We start from the raw sequence: 18,169 nt of genomic DNA, 5'->3' as shown, positions 1-18,169 counted from the left end.
CGAATTCGCGATTCTCTTGCTTTATTAAAGGCGTGTGACACTACATTGGGCTCCCTCAGGACCCTCTTTTCAAACTTCGCACTCGCCTGGATTTGCTCAGGCTTCTTATGAGACCCTCAACATCTTTAACTTCCAAATGTCGTCCCTCCAGCCCTATCTTCTCTCTTGAGTGCCAGATCTGCCCACTGTAGGATTTGCCAGGGACAGCCTGATGCTCCCAAATCCACCCCCAAAAGCAGGCTCCTCCAATCCTCCCGCAAAACTGCGCTGTTGCCTCTGTGTGGGATTCAGTGGTTGACTGTGACACTGTGCTCATCTACACCAAAAGTAAGGGATACTCTTGCCTCCACCTTCCCCTACTCCAGATGACCAACAGTTTCACTTGTCCTTGCGTCTTTCGCCCCCAAACTTGTGCCCCAAGTCCAGGCTCCCGCCAGTTCCCCTATTCCTCCCCTTTTGTGCCCGTCCTTCTGTCAGCTTGTAACACCAACACAATCGTTTCAGAACACACCTGGTTGTGCCATTCACCCACCCGAAAGCCACTGCCAGCAGTCACCATGCAGAATAGTTAAGGAGATTGTCTGGCAACAGGAAAACAATTTAAAAATAATGTAGGGCCAGGGATTTAGCTCAGTGGTACCAGCGCCTGCATCACAAGCGCAAGGGCCCAAGTTCGATCCTCAGTACAAAAAAATAAATAAATAAAAATAATGTTAAGGCAAACAAGGAATTACTGCTACACGATAAAGGATTTATTTGGGTAATGAAAATATTCTAAAAGTGGCAGTGATTGCACAACTCTGAATAAACACTGAGTTGCACTCTTTAAATGGATGAATTGTATAGTATATAAAAGATATTTCAATGGATTTGAAATAATAACAACATAGCCCCTGCTGCCTCCAGCAGGCATGAACAGTAACATCTACCTAAGTAATAACAAGGACAACTTCTGCTGCCACATGGATGATAAACTGGGACCTTAGAGGGACCAGGCATCTTGTCCAAGAGCAATTCTTGGAGTGGAACAGGGGAAAGAATCTCCTTAGGGTAGCAGCTTTTGCAGAGTGGGCAAGACCTGGACGTAGGCAAGTGGTGGTGGACAGGTATAGGATCAGAGGGCCATTCGGGGTAAACTGAGGCAAAGGGCTTGCTCAAGAACAGCAATGTCTGGGAGAGTAAAGGATGCCTGGCCAGGGACAGTTCTGTCAGGATGGGGTGCACCTGGTTCATTCTGCTGCAGGTGCTGGTTGCCAGTCCTAGGAGATCTCTGAGTGAAGAACGATAACAGAAGCATTATCTGGCAGAAGTACTGGACAGTTAATGAGGGAGAAGGTGCTAGACAGAAGCCAACTGTTTGCTGTGAATGGTTACTACACACCCTATAGCCTTCAGGCCTTGGGCTCAGCTCCAGCATTTTCTGTGCCCAGAATCCCGTTTCTTTTCAAAATCCCAACTTTTTAAAGGAAACCTTCCTGATTCATCTGAGTAGGAAGAGTCTCCTAGTCCTGACTGTGCATTTTCCCTAGCAGTCTGAGTTCTATGTCCGCAATGTCACTCACCAGCAGAGTTCCACTCCTCTCAGTCCTCTCCCCACCACAGCCACCATCTAACACAGTGTCCTTTGTTAAATGCGACTACTATTCCCTCTCCGTAATTTCCATGAGAAGTGTTCTGAGATTCCTAATTCTATCAATCATGCTAGGATTTGAACTGGATCCATTGGGTTCTTGGGGATGGCAGTAATAGCAACAGGGAATTGTTCAGGAAACACAAGGAGGAAGGGTGAAGTCTGGAGGGAGTCATAGGACTTAGTCTTGAGAGCGACTGGGGAGCCACAAACAGAGCCCAGGTCACAGCCCAAAGTTTTCAGGTTTAATTTTCAACTCTGCAGTTGGCCTTGGGCAAGTAAATTAATCATTCTAAACCAACATTTTTTATATGTAAGATAGGATTGAAAGAAATCCCTGTCCAATCCAGCTCAGATTGGTCTCTCTATTTCTGAGGCCTCTAGCAAGTTGGATTAAACAGCTATTGGATCTTCTGGCTTTCCAGCATGAAGATGGCCATTGTGGGCCGTCTCTCTCTTTCTCTCTCCCTTCCTCTCCACCCCCCTACCCTTTGAGACAGGTTCTGGCTATGTTGTTCAGGGTGGCCTTGAACTCTATGTAGCCTGGGCTGGCCTCGAACTTGAGGCAATCCTCTTGCCTCAGCTTCCCAAGTGCTGGGATTTCTGGTGTGTGCCACTATGCCTGGCCTCCCACCTCTGATCCTAAAGCTAAGCTAATGAATTTCCTCTCTATTACACACACACACACACACACACACACACACACACACACACACACACATAGTCCATTGTATTGGTTAGTGTTCTTTAGAAGAACAGAATCAATAGAACATTAATTCTGTTGATCAGAGATTTTAATTGATTAGAGAAGTTTGATCAACACACATTTCTAAAAATATAACACGCCAACTCTGGGAATTGGGTTCTCCTTTCCTCCAGGGTATGTGGTTGTTGCTGCTAGTTGCTAATGTTGCTGGTTGTTTAATGAATATTCTGTGTTTTCTGTGTTAACCATTTACCAGCCCAATTATTTAAATACAAGATGACCCAAATTGCAGTTGTTAATTTTTATAACAGGAAATATAAAAAAATTATCAAATTCATTCAATATCAATGATGAATGTAACTGTACTGTATACCTAAAACATACTGATAAACTCAATGAAAAAAATTTATTCAATACGAGAATCAACTGATTGTTGAAATGGCACCTGCCTGAGTGACACTCAGGATAGTTAGTACCTAAAAAAAATGTGTTCATTCGGAATATTAGCCTGTAGTTCTCTTTTTTGATTGTATCCTTCTCAGTTTCTGGTATCAGGGTAATTCTTGACTCCAGGAATGAAGTGAGAGTATTGCTTCACTCTCATTTTCATTAGAGTTTGAGAAGTACCAGCATTAAAATCTTCTCTAATTTTTTGTAAAATTCAGCAGTGAATCTGTCAGGGCCTGGGCTTTTCTTTGCTGGTAGGTTTTTCATTACATATTCAATTTCATTGACTGATATTGGTTTATTAAAAATTTTTATATTTTCTTGATTCAGTTTTGGTAATTCACATGTATCTAGGAATCTCTCCATTTGTTCTGTATTGTCCATCTTACTGGCATACAGGTTCTCAAAGTAGGTATTGATGATCTTCTGGATTTCCATAGGATCTGTTGTGATTTCACCCTCTTCATTCCTAATTGCATGGATTTGAGTCCCCCCTCCCTTGTTTTGATAAGGTTGGCTAAACATTTGTCAATTTTATTAACTCTTTCAAAGAACTAACTCTTCAATTCATTGATTCTTTGTTGTTGTTTTTAGTCTCCATTAATTGAATTAATTTCTGCTCTGATTTTATAATTTCCTCCCTTGTTTGAGCTTTGGGCTTGACTTACTCTTTTGCTAGAAGCTTGAAGGTCAACATTAGGTTGTTTATTTCAGCCTGCTCTGTTTTCCTGATATGAGTATTCATCACTATAAATTTCCCTCATAGAACTGCTTTCATTGTGTCCCATAATTTCTGGTATGTTATATTGTCATTATCATTTAATTGTAGAAATTGTCTGATTTCTTCTTCTGTTGTTGTTGTTGTTGTTTTGATTGGTTTGGTTTGGGTTTTATTGGTACCAGGGATTGAACTCCAGTCCTTGCACTTGCAAGGCAGGTGCCAGAACCACTGAGCTAAATCACCAGCCCTGTTGTTGTTTTGAGACAGGGTCTCACTATGTCATTGGAACTCATTATGTAGCCCAGGTTGGTCTTGAACTCACAGCGATCCTCCTGCCTCAGCCTCCTGAGTGCTGGGATTACAGGCATGTGCCACCATGCCCAGCTGTCTGATTTCTTCTTTAATTTCATCTGTGACCCATTGGTTATTCAGGAGGGTGCTATTTTGTTGTTTACGAAGCTCTTCTGGCTTCTTTTTCCATTGATTTCCAATTTCATTGCACTATGGTCTAACAATATGCATGGGATAATTTCAATTCCTTTGCATTTACTTAAGCATGATCTACAAGCTGGTATATAGTCTATTTTGAGAACATCCTGCGGGCAACTGAGAAGAACGTATATTCTGATGTTGTGTCTGTAGACATCTACTGAGTCCATCTGTTCAAAAGTTTGGTTCAGTTCTGATATTTCATTGTTGATTTTTTGTCTGGTGTAGTTTTTTTGTCTATTTGTGGCAGTTTATTGAGGTCGCCAATTACAACTGTATTAGTGCTTATGTGATTTTTTTCATGTTCAGTAATATTTCTTTTATACAGTTGGGTGCACTGCTATTTGGTGCATATATATTTATGATTGTTATCTTTTCCTCTTGGATTGTTCCCTTTACAAGGATGAGTGACCTTTCTCTCTCTTAATCAGTCTTGCCTTGAAATCCACTTTGTCTGTAAACAGAATAGCTACTCCTGCCTTTTTCTGGATCCCTGTCATATGGAATATTGTTTTCCATCCTTTCACCTTCAGTCTATGAATTTCTTTTTTAATTAAATGTGTTTCTTGAATGCAGCATATAGTTGAATTTTGCTTCTTGATCCATTTTACCAGTCTGTTTCTTTTGATTGGTGAATTGAGACCATTAACATTGATGGCTATAACTGATATGTATTGTCTTATCTCTGTCATGTTATTTGCCTGCTGTTAGCTTCCTTTCCTTTTCTGTTTAATTTGTTTTGCATTTCCTGATGGATTCACTCTGTTGGGGTTCATGAAGTTGTAATCCTTATCTCTTTCCAGAATCCTTCAGAACACTTTGGAATGCTGGTTTGATGGTCATGTATTTCTTCAGGTATTCTCTGTCATGGAAGTATCTTATTTCTCCATCAACTTTGAAAGATAGTTTTGCAGGTTATATCAATCTGGTTTGGAGGTTGTTTTCCTTTAGAGCTTAAAATACTTCACTCCAAGTTTTCTTTGACTTGAGGGTTTATGTTGAGAAGTCTGCTATTATTTTGATGGTGATTTGTTTCTTTTCTCTAATAGCTTTTAATAATATTCTGTTCTTGTGTTGAATTTCTGGAATCTTGACTAGTATATCCCTTGGGGAAGATTTTTTTTATCATGGTTAATTGCAGTCCTATATATATAACTTATTTGTGTGTCAAATTCTTTTTCCCCTCTTTGGGAAGTTTTCTGCCACTACTTCCATGAACACTTTTTTATGTAATCTGTACTAACTCCTGCTTGTTTATTGACTCTGATCAATTGTATATTATTTTTCTTTGCATCATCTAGTAATTGCTGGATTGATTTCTCATGGTCCTTTGCCATTTTTTTAAATTGAGAGATTCTATTATTTTATTTATATTTTCCCATTACGTTTATTGGCACATTTTAGGTATACAATACAATGAAATTCATCAATGGAAATTTGTTTCTTTACATAATGTCTTGGTTCTTATTTTTTCCCTATTCCCCTGCCCTCCCTTTAACCCCTCCACCCCTCCCTAATTACAAAGACTTTGTTTCCATTTTTAATTTTCTCATATTAATTCCAGGTGTCTTGCTATTTTTAAGAGAGCTCTCTGGGCATGGTGGTGGATGTCTGTAATCCCAGCACTCAGGAGGCTGAGGCAGGAGGATCACTGTGAATTCAAGACCAGCTTGGGCTACATAGTGAGTTCCAGGTCAATCTCAACTACATAGTGAGACCCTGTCTCAACCCCCCACAAAAAAAAAAAAACAAACAAAAAACAGAGAGAGAGCTCTCCTTTCATGATTACTAACCACAATCCTGTTTTCTACATTTGATATTCTGTCCTCACATTGGCTAATTCTGCTGCATATATCTTTTTTTTTTTTTTTTTTTTTTTTTTTTTGGTACTGGAGATCAAACTCAGGACCTTGTGCTTGTGCAGCAGGTGGCAGAACCACTGAGCTAAATCCCTGGCCCAGCTGTGTATACTTTCAATGAAAGCTATAATCTCCTGGGTATATTTGAATCTATTTTATGGATTCTATTTCTTTCCTATGCTGACTGTCCATGGTTTCTGTCATTTTCCGAGTTCCTCTATTTTTTTTTTAATCTGTATCTGCTTTAGAGTTACTAAGCATGTCTGTCATTCTGGTCACCATCTCTGTAGTTATCTGAGAAATTATTTCTCCTTTGAATTTTCTAAAGCCTCATTCACCTGCTTTGTTACTTCCCCTGTACCATTTCAGAGCATCCAGGTGTGCGGCTTTCAGATTGTTCCACCCCATTGAACCCTAGGTTTGCCTTTGGTGAGCTGGAAGTCTGGAGGGGGGCGTTGCATCTTGTTTAAATATCTTTTCATTTTCTACTTTCTTAAAGTTTAATTCCTGGACTGATGCTTGTAAATCGCTTATGGCAAGTAGTCTTATTGCCAGTGTTCAGAATCCTTAGGAAATGACTACTTCTCAGAAATGTCTTCCAGATGTAGATGGCTTTTGGCTTTTGAGTCTGTTGTACAATCCTACTTCTTTAATTTATTGAGCATGAGAAATTTCTGCCTTCTTGGCCTAGCCACCAGTTCTTTGGTACAAGCCTATAGTTTTGTTTTGTTTTTTAAGATCCTTAGGCAATCTCAGTCTTGTTATACCAGGAGGAACAACTGTTTAGCACAATTATGTTACCTTGGCTAAAGCAGTACAATCATCAGTAACAATAGCATCAAATACAGCGTAGAAAATCACAAACTGTAGTAACTATTGATTTGCTACCTTTAACCATATGAACTAGATTTTATGGTTATATAACAAAAACTAGAGTGAATCTGAAAATTATGTAGTAAATAAGCTCTTAATGGTGATTTTTACCCTTAGGGGAGAAGATTTAAAAGGGATTGGGGTGGGGAGAAGAAAGAAATAGAAGAGGAGAAAGAGATCAGGTGTAAGGTTAGAAGGGCTGGGGATTTAGCTCAGTGGCACCATGCCTGCCTTGCAAGTGCAAGGACCTGAGTTTGATCCCTATACCAAAAAGAAGGAGGGGGAGGAAAAGGGGGAGGAGGGAAAGGAGAAGGAGAAGAAGGAGAAAGACTGGAGGACAAACTTTAGGAAACTGGTGAAAAAGACAGGGGAAAGAGAAAAGAAAGAAATAAAAACAAGAACAGAACAGAACAATAACTAAAAAAAACAAACAAACTAGGAACTGTGTTCACACTATCAAGAAAAAACAAAACAAAGAAAGAACCAGAAAGAAGGAAAAAAACAAAAGAAAGAAAATGAAAAAGAAGAAAAAAAGTTCAATTCAAGACAAGTCTCCACTGTCACTGGTAGGAAGCATGGGCAGACACAGTCCAGAGCCATTTTATTTTTTTTTCAGTACCAGAGATTGAACTCAGGACCTTGTACCTGTGAGGTAGGCACAGCACTACTAAGCTAAATCCTTGGCCCTCCAAAGCCAAATTGATTAATCCCAGCAAGCCAGCTACAGCTTCACAGTGGGGTAGTGGATAATCCCAGCCTGCTTGCCCCTTTAGTTCAGGCTGGTTTCTGGCTATGAGAATGAAACCACATTCCTTGAGCCTACAACAGTCCATGTGCTGGCTTTAACTCTGCTCCCTGGCCTCCTGCTGTCTTGAACTTGGCACCCCCACCAAGACACTGGAGTCACTGGATGGAGTTGGCTTGTAGCTCTTCTGAGTTCAAGCTCAGTTGACCCCTCTCCAAGATGGCTCAGCCTGAAACACTCCACGTGGCTCCTACTGGATTGAATTTGGCTCCCTGACCTCCTGAGTTCACTTGAACTCAGCTCTGCCTCACCTAGATAGAGCCAGCTCACAGCTGTTCTGAATTCCAAGCTCAGTTGGCCTCTCTCCAAGATGGCTACTGACCAATCACCCTCTCCTGGGGGACATCTGAACCCAAATAATTCACCAGCCACTGCAGCCCACTCCATCCACTGCTCTGTTCCACTGGTGCATTTATCTGAGGAGGTTCAACCTGCCATTCCCACACCATGAATCTGGACTCTGGGAGAGAGCACTGCTTGTTACCTTCCTCCTCTCCATTGAAGGTGCTCTCTTTGCTCTCCTTGTAGACCTCAATTCTTGCTCCAGATTCTTCCCTCCTTCTTCTTCTAGGGTCAAGACACCAAATTTTGGAGCTGGGGATTTAGTTCAGTGGTTCTGCTGCCTGCCTTGCAAGCACAAGAACATGAGTTTGATCCCTGGTACAAAAAAAAAAAAAAAAAAAAAAAAAAAAACACCAAAAATTGGTGAGGCATCCAACATCAATGGACTACTTATAAATCACATACAGGCAATAGGAGTCTGGCTGCATTGTTAGGAAATTAGAGTCAAAGCTACAACAAAATGACTCTGTGTCCCAGTTGCTTCCTTATTGCTGAGAGAAAAATCTAAATTCTATATCCAGTAAAATTGGTCTTTTAAAAATGACAGAGAAATAAAGATAGTAGATGCAGAAATTTTCATTGCTAATAGATCTATAATAAATACTAAAGGGAATTACTCAGGCCAAAATTAAAGGACAGTGAGTAGTAACTCATATCTACTTGAAGAAATTAAATGTACCAGAAAAAGTAATACAAAAGTAAAAACAAAAACAAGTATAAAATATAAGTACAAAAGACAGCACAAAGCAATAATTTTATATCTATTTAACAGGCACATACTGTAGAAAAATGTAATTTGTATGATAGAATTGGGGGTAGGAAATAAACCTAAATAGAGTATTCATGCACCTCTGTATACTTTAAATTTTTAATAAAAGAATTGGTAAGGGAATTAAAATGACACCCTCGAAAACATCTATTTGAGAAAAAGAAAACAGAATAGGAAAAGAAAAAAGATATGACATATAGAAAATATGTAGCAAAATGGTAGATGTAAATTTACCTTATCTGGAATTAAATTAAATATAAATGGATCAAACACTTTAATTCAAGCTGGGTGTAGTGGCTCATTCTTGTAATCCCAGCACTCAGGAAGCTGAAGCAGGAGGACTGCTGTGAGTTCAAGGACAGCTTGGGCTATACAGTGACCTCAAATCCAGCCTGAAATGCACAGTGAGACCCTGTCTCAAAAACAAAAACACTTTGGGGCCAGGGATTTAGCTCAGTGGTTCCACCACCTGCCTCCCAAGTGCAAAGACCCGAGTTCAATCCCCAGTACAAAAAAAAAAAGAAAAAATACTTTGTAAATAGGGAAAGGTGAAGGGGGTGAAGGGAGGACAGGGGTATGGGGAAAAAAATAAGAACCAAGACATATCGTGTAAAGGTACAAGATCCCAATAATAAATATAACTGCATTGTTTCTTTTAAAGGTACCAATAAACTTAATGGGTAAAAAAAACCTCTTTAATTCAAAGATAGATATGGGCAGAATGGATTTCAAAAAACAAGATTCAAATATACACTATGTGTATATATTAGTGACACACTTTAGATTCAAAGACACATATAGATTTAAAGTTAAAGAATGGAAAAAAAATACAATACAAAGAGTGGCCGAAAGAGAGGTGGAAAATCTGTACTAATATTGAACAAAATAGATTTTATGACAAAAATCACTACAGATGCAAATAAAAATGTAAAAAAGTCAATCCATGAACACATTTATACCTAATAACAGTCTCAAAATACATAAAGCAAAATTATCATAATTGGCTCCAAAATAATTTTCTCAAAAAACTTGTCATAATTGAAAGAAGGTATATTTTTTAAAAATTTTTTGAGACAGAGTTTCACTATGTAGTTCATGCTGGACTTAAGCTTACTATGTACCCTAGGCTGGCCTCAAACTCAAGGTAATCCTCTTCAGCTGGGATTACAAGCATGTGCCACTATGCTTGGCTAAAATTTAACAATAATAGCTGAAGAATTCAATATTCCACTTGTAATAATGGATAAAAGAACTAGACATCTACACCAATCCAGGAAATAGGTTGTACAGGGGCTGGGGATTTAGCTCAGTGGTTCCACTGCCTGCTTCACAAGCACAAGGACCAGAGTTCGATCCCTGTCACCAAAAAAACAAAAACAACAACAAAAAAATAGGATGTACAGTATGATAAACCAACTTGAATAGAAGTCCTTGAAACACTCCACTTAAACACTCCACATTTTTCTCAAGTGCATATTCTCTAAAATAGACAATATGTTAGGCCATTGTGGTAGCTATTTTTCTCACTGCTGAGACAAAATACCCACCATCCAAAGTTAGAGAGAAAGGGGTTCGTTTGACTTACAGTTCATAGAGAATTCAGTCCATAATTGGCCAACTCCAAGCAGGGATGACAAACAGGCATGGCAAAGCAGAAACAACATGGTGCACCCAAGGCAGCAAAGGTAACGAAATTTAACAGCATCTTTTTGCTCCTTTTATCTTATTCAGACTAACAAGATTACAGCAGTGCCAAACTAATCACTCAAATGTAGTGGTTTAGTAATCACACATCCTCAACCCCAGCATAACACATTCCAGATTCAACTACCTCTGAAAAAGAAAGCCCCACCTCATCTGCATGAGGCTTTGGGGGGACATTCTTAACACAAACCATAACAGCCATGAAACAAGATTCAGTGTTGAAAGGACTGAAACAATACAAAGTGTATTGTATAATATGATGAGATGAAATAAGAAATCAGTAACAGAAATTTGGAGAATTCACACATATTTGATATGATATAAATACATGATATAAATAATCAAAAATCAAAGAGGAATTAGAAAATAAGATATTTTGAAAAGAAAAAATAAAATATATCAAAGTATATGGGATATTATGAAAGCAAAGCTTAGAGGGAAAATTATGGTTGAAAATTTCTATATAAAAATAAGAAAGGTTGGGGACAGTGGTACACACCTGTAATCCCAGCTACTTGGGAGGCTGAGGCAGAAGGGCTGATTTATTCACTTTTTTTCCTTTCCTTGTCTCTCCTTTCATTTTCAATCCTGGGGATTGAACCCAGGGCTTTGTGCATGGTAGGTTAAGTACTTTACAACTGGGCTACATCCCCAGCCAATTTTTTTTTTTTGTACCAGGGATTGAACTCAGGACCTTGTACTTGTGAGGCAGGTGCAGTGCCACTGAACTAATTCCCCAGCCCCACCTCCAGTCATTTCAAGAAAACTTTTATTTTGAGATAAGGTCTAAATTTCCTGAGCTAGTCTTGAACACGGAATACTCCTGCTTCAGCCATCCAAGTAGCTGGGATTATAGATGTGCACCATTGTTCCCAGTCTTTCTTCTTGTTACAAAGATGCAACAAGGAGACAAATTCCTTATGAATATAGATACAAACATTTCAACTAAATCATAATTATTCATAAAATCAGATCTATATACATTATGACAAAATGTGATTTATCTCAGGAATGCAAGGTTGGTTTAACAAAAATTCTATCTATATCATATTTTATTAATAGAATAATAGACAAAAAGTACACAATTACTTCAAAAATTAAAAATTATTTGGCAAAATCTAATACTCTAGGGCTGGGAATTTGGCTCAGTGGTTTCACCACCTCCCTTGCAAGCACAAGGACCCAAGTTTGATCCCCGGTACCAAAAAACAAACAAACAAACAAAAAGCCTAATACTTTTATGATTAAAAATCAATAAAATAGAAATAGAAAAAGAAATCTTCAGTTTGATAAAGGCCACTTATGAAAAATTCACAGCTAACAACAGACTGACTAGCATAAGACAAAAAGCTTTCCCTGAGACCAAGAGAAAGACAAGGGTTTTTCTGCCACTTCTCTCCTTACCTTTTTTTCTTCCTTCCTTTCTTCCTTCATCCTTCCTTTCTTTTTATTCTGTGGCACTGGGGATTGAATCCAGGGCATAGACAAGTGCTCTATCACTGAGTGCCCCATCCCCTGCTGCCACTATTTCTATTTAGCATTGTTCTAGCCAGGACAATAAAGTGAAAAACATAATAAATAAATAGCATCTATACTTGAAAAGAAAAAGTTAAACTATCTCTGTTTGCAAATGCTATTATCTTGCACATAAAAAAGTCCTGAAGTAGTCAGTCATGGCAGTGTATGCTTATAATCCCAGCACTCTGGGATTACAAATTTGAGCTCAGCCTGCCTGGGAAATTTAGCAACTTAGCAAGACCCTGTCTCATAAAAGGTGTGGGGGGGGCAGGCTGGGGATACAAAGGCCCTGGAAGTAATCCTCAGTATTGCAAAAATACATACACGCATACATTTTTTTTTTTTTTTGAGACAGGGTCTCACTATGTAGTTGAGATTGACCTGGAACTCACTATGTAGCTCAGGCTGGTCTCGAACTCACAGTGATCCTCCTGCCTCAGCCTCCTGAGTGCTGGGATTACAGGCGTGCACCACGACGCCCGGCTCATACATACATTTTTAAAAATTAAAAAAGGGATGAGCCGAGGTCGCTGTGAGTTCGAGACTAGCCTGGGTTACATAGTGAGTTCCAGGTCAGTCTCAACTATATAGTGAGACCCTGTCTCAAAAAACCAAAAAAAAAAAAAAAGGGGGATGAGGATGTAGCTTAGTGTGAAGGCCTGGAGTTCAATTCTCAGTTCCTTAAACAATCCTAGGGAATCCAGAAAAGAAAAATGAAATCTAAGGGAGGGGTTGAAGGGAGGGCAGAGGAATGGGGGAAAAATAAGAACCAAGATGGATTATGTAAAGGTGCAAATTTCCAATGATGAATGTCATTCTATTGTATACCTTAAATGTGCCAATAAAATTAATTTTTTAAAAAATAAAAATAAAGTGGAAAAAAATGAAATAAAAAGACACATTCTGTTAGAATAAATGAGTTCAGCAAGGTTGCAGACCAAATGATCAATAGCTTGTACAAAATATTTAAAAATACAAATTAGAAAACATCAATGATATTTTTATTCAATAGCAATAAATAGTAAAAAACAAAATTAAAACAAATTCACCTACAGTGGAATAAAAATGAATATAATTATTAGAAATAAATTTGATCAAAGAAGTGTAAGACTTAGACAATGAAAATTAGAAACATCATTGAAAAAATTAAAGAAAACCTAAGTAAACAGAAAAACATTTCAGGTTCCAGGATTAGAAGTCTTAATTAGGGTAGCAATACTAACAAATTGACCCACAGATTCAATAAAATGTTTCTCAAAATATTTTTTTGGCTTCTTTTCAAAAACTGCTAAATTGATTCTAAAACTTGTAAATACAATAAACCTAGAGTAGCCAAAACAATCTTGAGAAATAGAAACCAAGTTGGAAGATAAAACACTTCTTGATTTCAAAACTATATAAATCTACAGTGATGAAGATAATATGGCTCTGGCATAAGAACAGACACGAATACCAATGTGATAGAATCGAGAATCCAGAAATAAACTCGTACATGAATGGTCAAATGATGTTTGACAAGGGTTCCTTGACACTTTTATGGGGGTAGTGATAGACTTTTCAACAAATAATCAGGGTAACTAGATCTCTACATGCCAAAAAAAAAAGAAGTTAGATCCCAACCTCATACCATATGCAAAAATGAACTCAAAATCGATTAAAACTATAAAACTCTGGGAAGAAAATATAGGTATCAATCTTTGTGACTTTATGTTGGGCAACAATTTCTTAGCTATGATACAAAACCCCAATAAATAAAATAAAAAACAGATATACTAGACTTCATCAAAATTTTTTAATTCCCATACACTGAAAAACACTATCAAGAGAGTGAAAAGACAATCCACCAAATGGGAGAAAATATTTACAAAACATGTATCTGATAGTCTAGTATCCAGATTGCTTTAATAAATCTTACAACTCAATAAGAAGACAATCCTGGGCTGGGGATTTAACTTGGTGGTACCATGCCTGCCTTGCTAGCTCAAGGACCTCAGTTTGAACCCTAGTACCAAAAAAAAAAAAAACAAAAAAACAAAAAACCACAATCCAGTTTTTTAAGTGGGTAAAGAATTTGAATGGACATTTCTTCAAAGAAAATATACAAAAGCAAGTTACAGCTTATATTTTGACCCTGCATAGAGGTAAAGCATCAGGTGACTGGATGGCTTTCATGGAGCTACCTACACATATCCAGTCAGTGGCAAAGCTTGGATTAAACCAGGTATATTTGTAGCTGCCTGTCTTAGTGATGCCCACATCATCCCTGCCCCTAGGCTACATGCTCTTTCTACTCAGTGTGGATTTACTTTAAGAATATCACATCCCACTTCACCTAGAAGAGTCCTGGGGTGGAATGAAGGTCTCTGGCCTCCTGGATTTACAGGTACCTCTAATGCTGACCTTTAGCAGAAGCTGGTGGTTGAAGCACTAGGTCCCAGGGGAAATGTCCCAGGTGAGATAACGTAGAGATTGAATCTGGACACACAACTACCCTTCCCCTTGCTTCTTCTCTGGGTAGATTCTCTGAGATTGTGCAGAACTCTGCATATTCTGCTCTGGGGTTGGCCCAACATCTCCAACCCAGCACCCTTTCCTTCAACACCTGGGAGACAAGAAATGAGGTGGGCCAAATAAGTGCACCTGAGGGTCACATCCAGGGCCCAGCAGGCTGGCTGCTGTCTCTTTTCTGCCACTTGTAAGTCTTCTGCACACTCAGTCTCTTCTCTGGAAGAGACAGCCACCAATGGGTAGGCTGCAAATCACTGTCACTATCAGTCTCCGGAGACTTCTATAGTTCCTTCATTTGAAATGATACTCTTGTCTCTGTGGCTAAATGTAATTTTTCAGTAGTGAGGTACAAAAAACACATTAGCTGAAGAGGCTGAGTCATGAAGAGATTTTAAAGAATCCACTAATCAGTTCTTACTACACATATTGAGTTACTTAATCTAATTTATAACCTTTACTTCATTGCTCCCATGAGAAATATTACACTACCTCTGGCTAACTGCTCAGATTTGTCACTACCAAGGATAAGGAGCTTGTGGAAGTACCAATGTGATTCTCTGATAATAATTTTTCCTACTTGCTTGCTAACAGAACCTAGTTTTGTTCCTGGAATTGGCCATAATACCAGTATGCCCATCCTAGAGGATGATCTGAGTCAATTAAATAACCTCTTCCTTTGCCAGTGACTGGTCTAAGGGAGCGATGGTGAGCCTTTTAGAGCCTTCAATTGTAACAAGCAGCCCATTGCAGCACGTGTGACATAGGTTCTCTGCCTCTGGTCTAAGGGATGGGCATGTAAGTAATCCCAGCCAACGGGACATATGGAGAATTATGTTACAAAGTTTGGACTTCCCTCTTTCCTTTCTGGATACTGCTATGTGAAAACATGGTACATAAAGCTCTGTCAGTCATTTTGTAACCATACAATGACAAATATCAGGTGAAAGCCAACACACTGAAAGGGATGGGAACAGATAAAAAGGACACCCCCATCACATCCTTGACAATCTTGAAACATTTCACCAACCTCAAAAACACCTCCCTCTGCACTTGATGTTCAGTAACACTACACACATCCTTTGTGGAATAAGCCACTGTCAGTCATATTTTATGGGACTTGCAGTAAAGCATCGTATAGGATTCTTGGGGTCATAAATGTTTGAGGTCAAATAAATCTTGGTTTTTGGCCCATATATTCAGATATAACTATATGGAAGACCACATGGCTGTGCTGGGATTCAAAAAATTATACCTTAGGGCTGGGGATTTAACTCAGTGGTTCTGCTGCTTGCCTCACAAGTGCAAGGTCCCAAGTTCAATTCCTGGTATCCCCCCAAAAAAAAGATACCTCAAGGACTGGCACTTTGACCTCCTGAGAGGCCTCAGAACCCACCTCATAGTTAGGACTATCCTTTGTTTCTCCTTCTCTCTGTGCAGGGACTGGCATTCTACAAATTATCTTTTCCAACTTCCCAGAGCTGTCAAGAAAACACAGCTGCCTTTAATCTTCTGACTCCAATTTCATTAATCAGAAAATACTAAACTTGTATCATAGGAAGAAGACAGGCTGTCACCACACCTAGATATATATTTGTTGCATATTATTGTCCTCTATTTTTGGCCCACAGAGTCCTATTAACCACTGTCTGTCCTATTGGCCAAATAAATTTTGTTTGAGGCCACTGTATCTTCTCCAGACCCATTGAGTTCCTCTAAAAACCACTTACTATTCTCCTACAAATAGTCTACCTTCCCCATTTTCCCTTCCCATAGAAGAAAGTAAGTTTCTTAATCATCTCGGGCTGGTAGGTAATGACACCATGTAATTGTCTCAGCAAGGTAATAAATTTGTATGTCTTTTTTGCCAGTTAATCTTGTCTTTGTCCGTTTATTCCAGAGAAGCTTCAGAGGGTAAAGGGGAAATTTCCCTTCATTCCTGCAGCTGGGATGATCCTGTGACCCGGTCTCCACAGCAGAGCTGGCTCTTTCCCTGTGACTGGGATCATCACTTCACCTCTGTGAACCTTGGTTCCTTAATGATGACATGAGAAAGCTGAATCCAGTGATGTCTGAGATTTCTCCCCTCTCCAAATGCCTGTTAATTGGAGTCCAAAACAGAAAATCTAAATGTTGCATCAGGCACCAGAAACTCAACAAATCATAGCCAGAACCTGTTCCAGCCAGCAGATGTGGGGAGGCCAAGAAGAGTCAGCTTCTACTCAGCCTGAGCTCTGTTCCTCCTGGCCTCCTGATAGCTCAGATTCTGGGTGTTATGGCTTGTGTTTAGATGTCCCCCAAAAGCCCCATGTACTCATAGGTGGGGCTTTACAGAGGTGGCTGGTTCTAGGGTGTGTGATGCTGGGATTAAGGGTGCATGATTACTAAATTAGTCCACTGATTGGGTAAGCTTAGTTCTGGATGTGGATAATGGGAAGGTTCACCCTGAGTATGGGTGGCACCAACCAAAGGGCAGGTAGCTTGGATGGAATACGAGGGACAGAAAGAAGGCTGCTTCTTCTTTGCTGCTTTGATGGTTTCTGCCCATCATGAACTGTTTCTCCTCTGTCTTGCCAGCCAGCTATGCACTGAAACCTCTTCAAACTGTGAGCTGAATAAATCTTTCTCCTCCTTTAACTTTGGGTGTTGGGTATTTTGTCTCAGCAGTAAGAAAAAGATACTAGGGAAGATACAAAACAAAAGACGATTCCCTTCCACTTAAAAATAAAAACTGTAAGGCTGGTCACAGTGATGCATAACTATAATCCACTACTCAGGAGGCTGAGGCAGGAGTTTAGGTCTGGTCTGGGCAACATAGTGAGACCATGTCTCTATGAATGAATGAATGGATGGATGGATGGGGATGGATGGATGGATGGATGGATGGATGGATGGATGTAAAAATCTGTCCAGTGTAGGAAAGTAAAACTGGCCTTCAGGACGGCATTTGGGGCTGCTAACCAAGGCCAAGTCTCTCTTTGCCTGCTATGTGTTATAAATGTTTTCTCCTCCAGCATGTTTTTAATCTTTTAACTTTAGGATGTCTATTGTCATATCAAAATTTTCCATTTTTATGTAGAAAAATCAATCCATCTCTTTCATTTATTGCTTCTTTTTTTTTTTTTTTGGTACCAGGGATCGAATTTGGGTCCTTGAACTTGCAAGGCAGGCAGCGGAATCACTGAGCTAAATCCCCAGCCCCTTTCATTTATTGCTTTAAAGACTGTCAGGTCTTCATTTGAGAATAAGAATCTAATTTAATTGTGTTTCCCCTACCAAAAGCAAAGGCCCCGGCCTCCCTAGTGGGTGTCTTTCCCTACAGGCTGGAAACACTGCGTGGTCAGATTCAAAGCCCTCACACATAGCCTGGCATTCTGGGGTTCTGGGGCTCTCCACTCTGTTTCACCAATTTCTTCTCTCTCTCTCCCCTCCTCCTGTTCCTTCCTGTCCCCGCCTTCTCCTCTCCCCTCCCTGCATCCCTCCCTCCTTCCTCTTCTTCCCCTCACCCCCGTCTTTCCCTGTCTTCATTTGCTGATAACGTACTCAGAAAAGCACAGCATCATAACAGTGTGTTTTTATGTCTAACAGAATGCATCCTCCTCCATTATTCTCATTCCAAATTTCCTCAAGCGTCCTCCTTCCTGGCAAACTTAGATTCATTGTCAAGTTCTAAACAAGCGCCGTCAGGCCAGCCTGTGCTGAACAAACACTCAGGTGAATATTATGGAGTTTAGCAGACACTATTTTCTCTAAATGGAAAAATCTGGACACTTTAATCATAGTTTTGAGATTTTGCACTTG

Source organism: Fukomys damarensis, unplaced genomic scaffold (assembly GCF_012274545.1).
Source record: "Fukomys damarensis isolate Sample0158 unplaced genomic scaffold, DMR_v1.0_HiC HiC_scaffold_13, whole genome shotgun sequence".
NCBI lineage: Eukaryota > Metazoa > Chordata > Mammalia > Rodentia > Bathyergidae > Fukomys > Fukomys damarensis.
Note: the sequence above shows the minus strand (reverse complement) of the source record.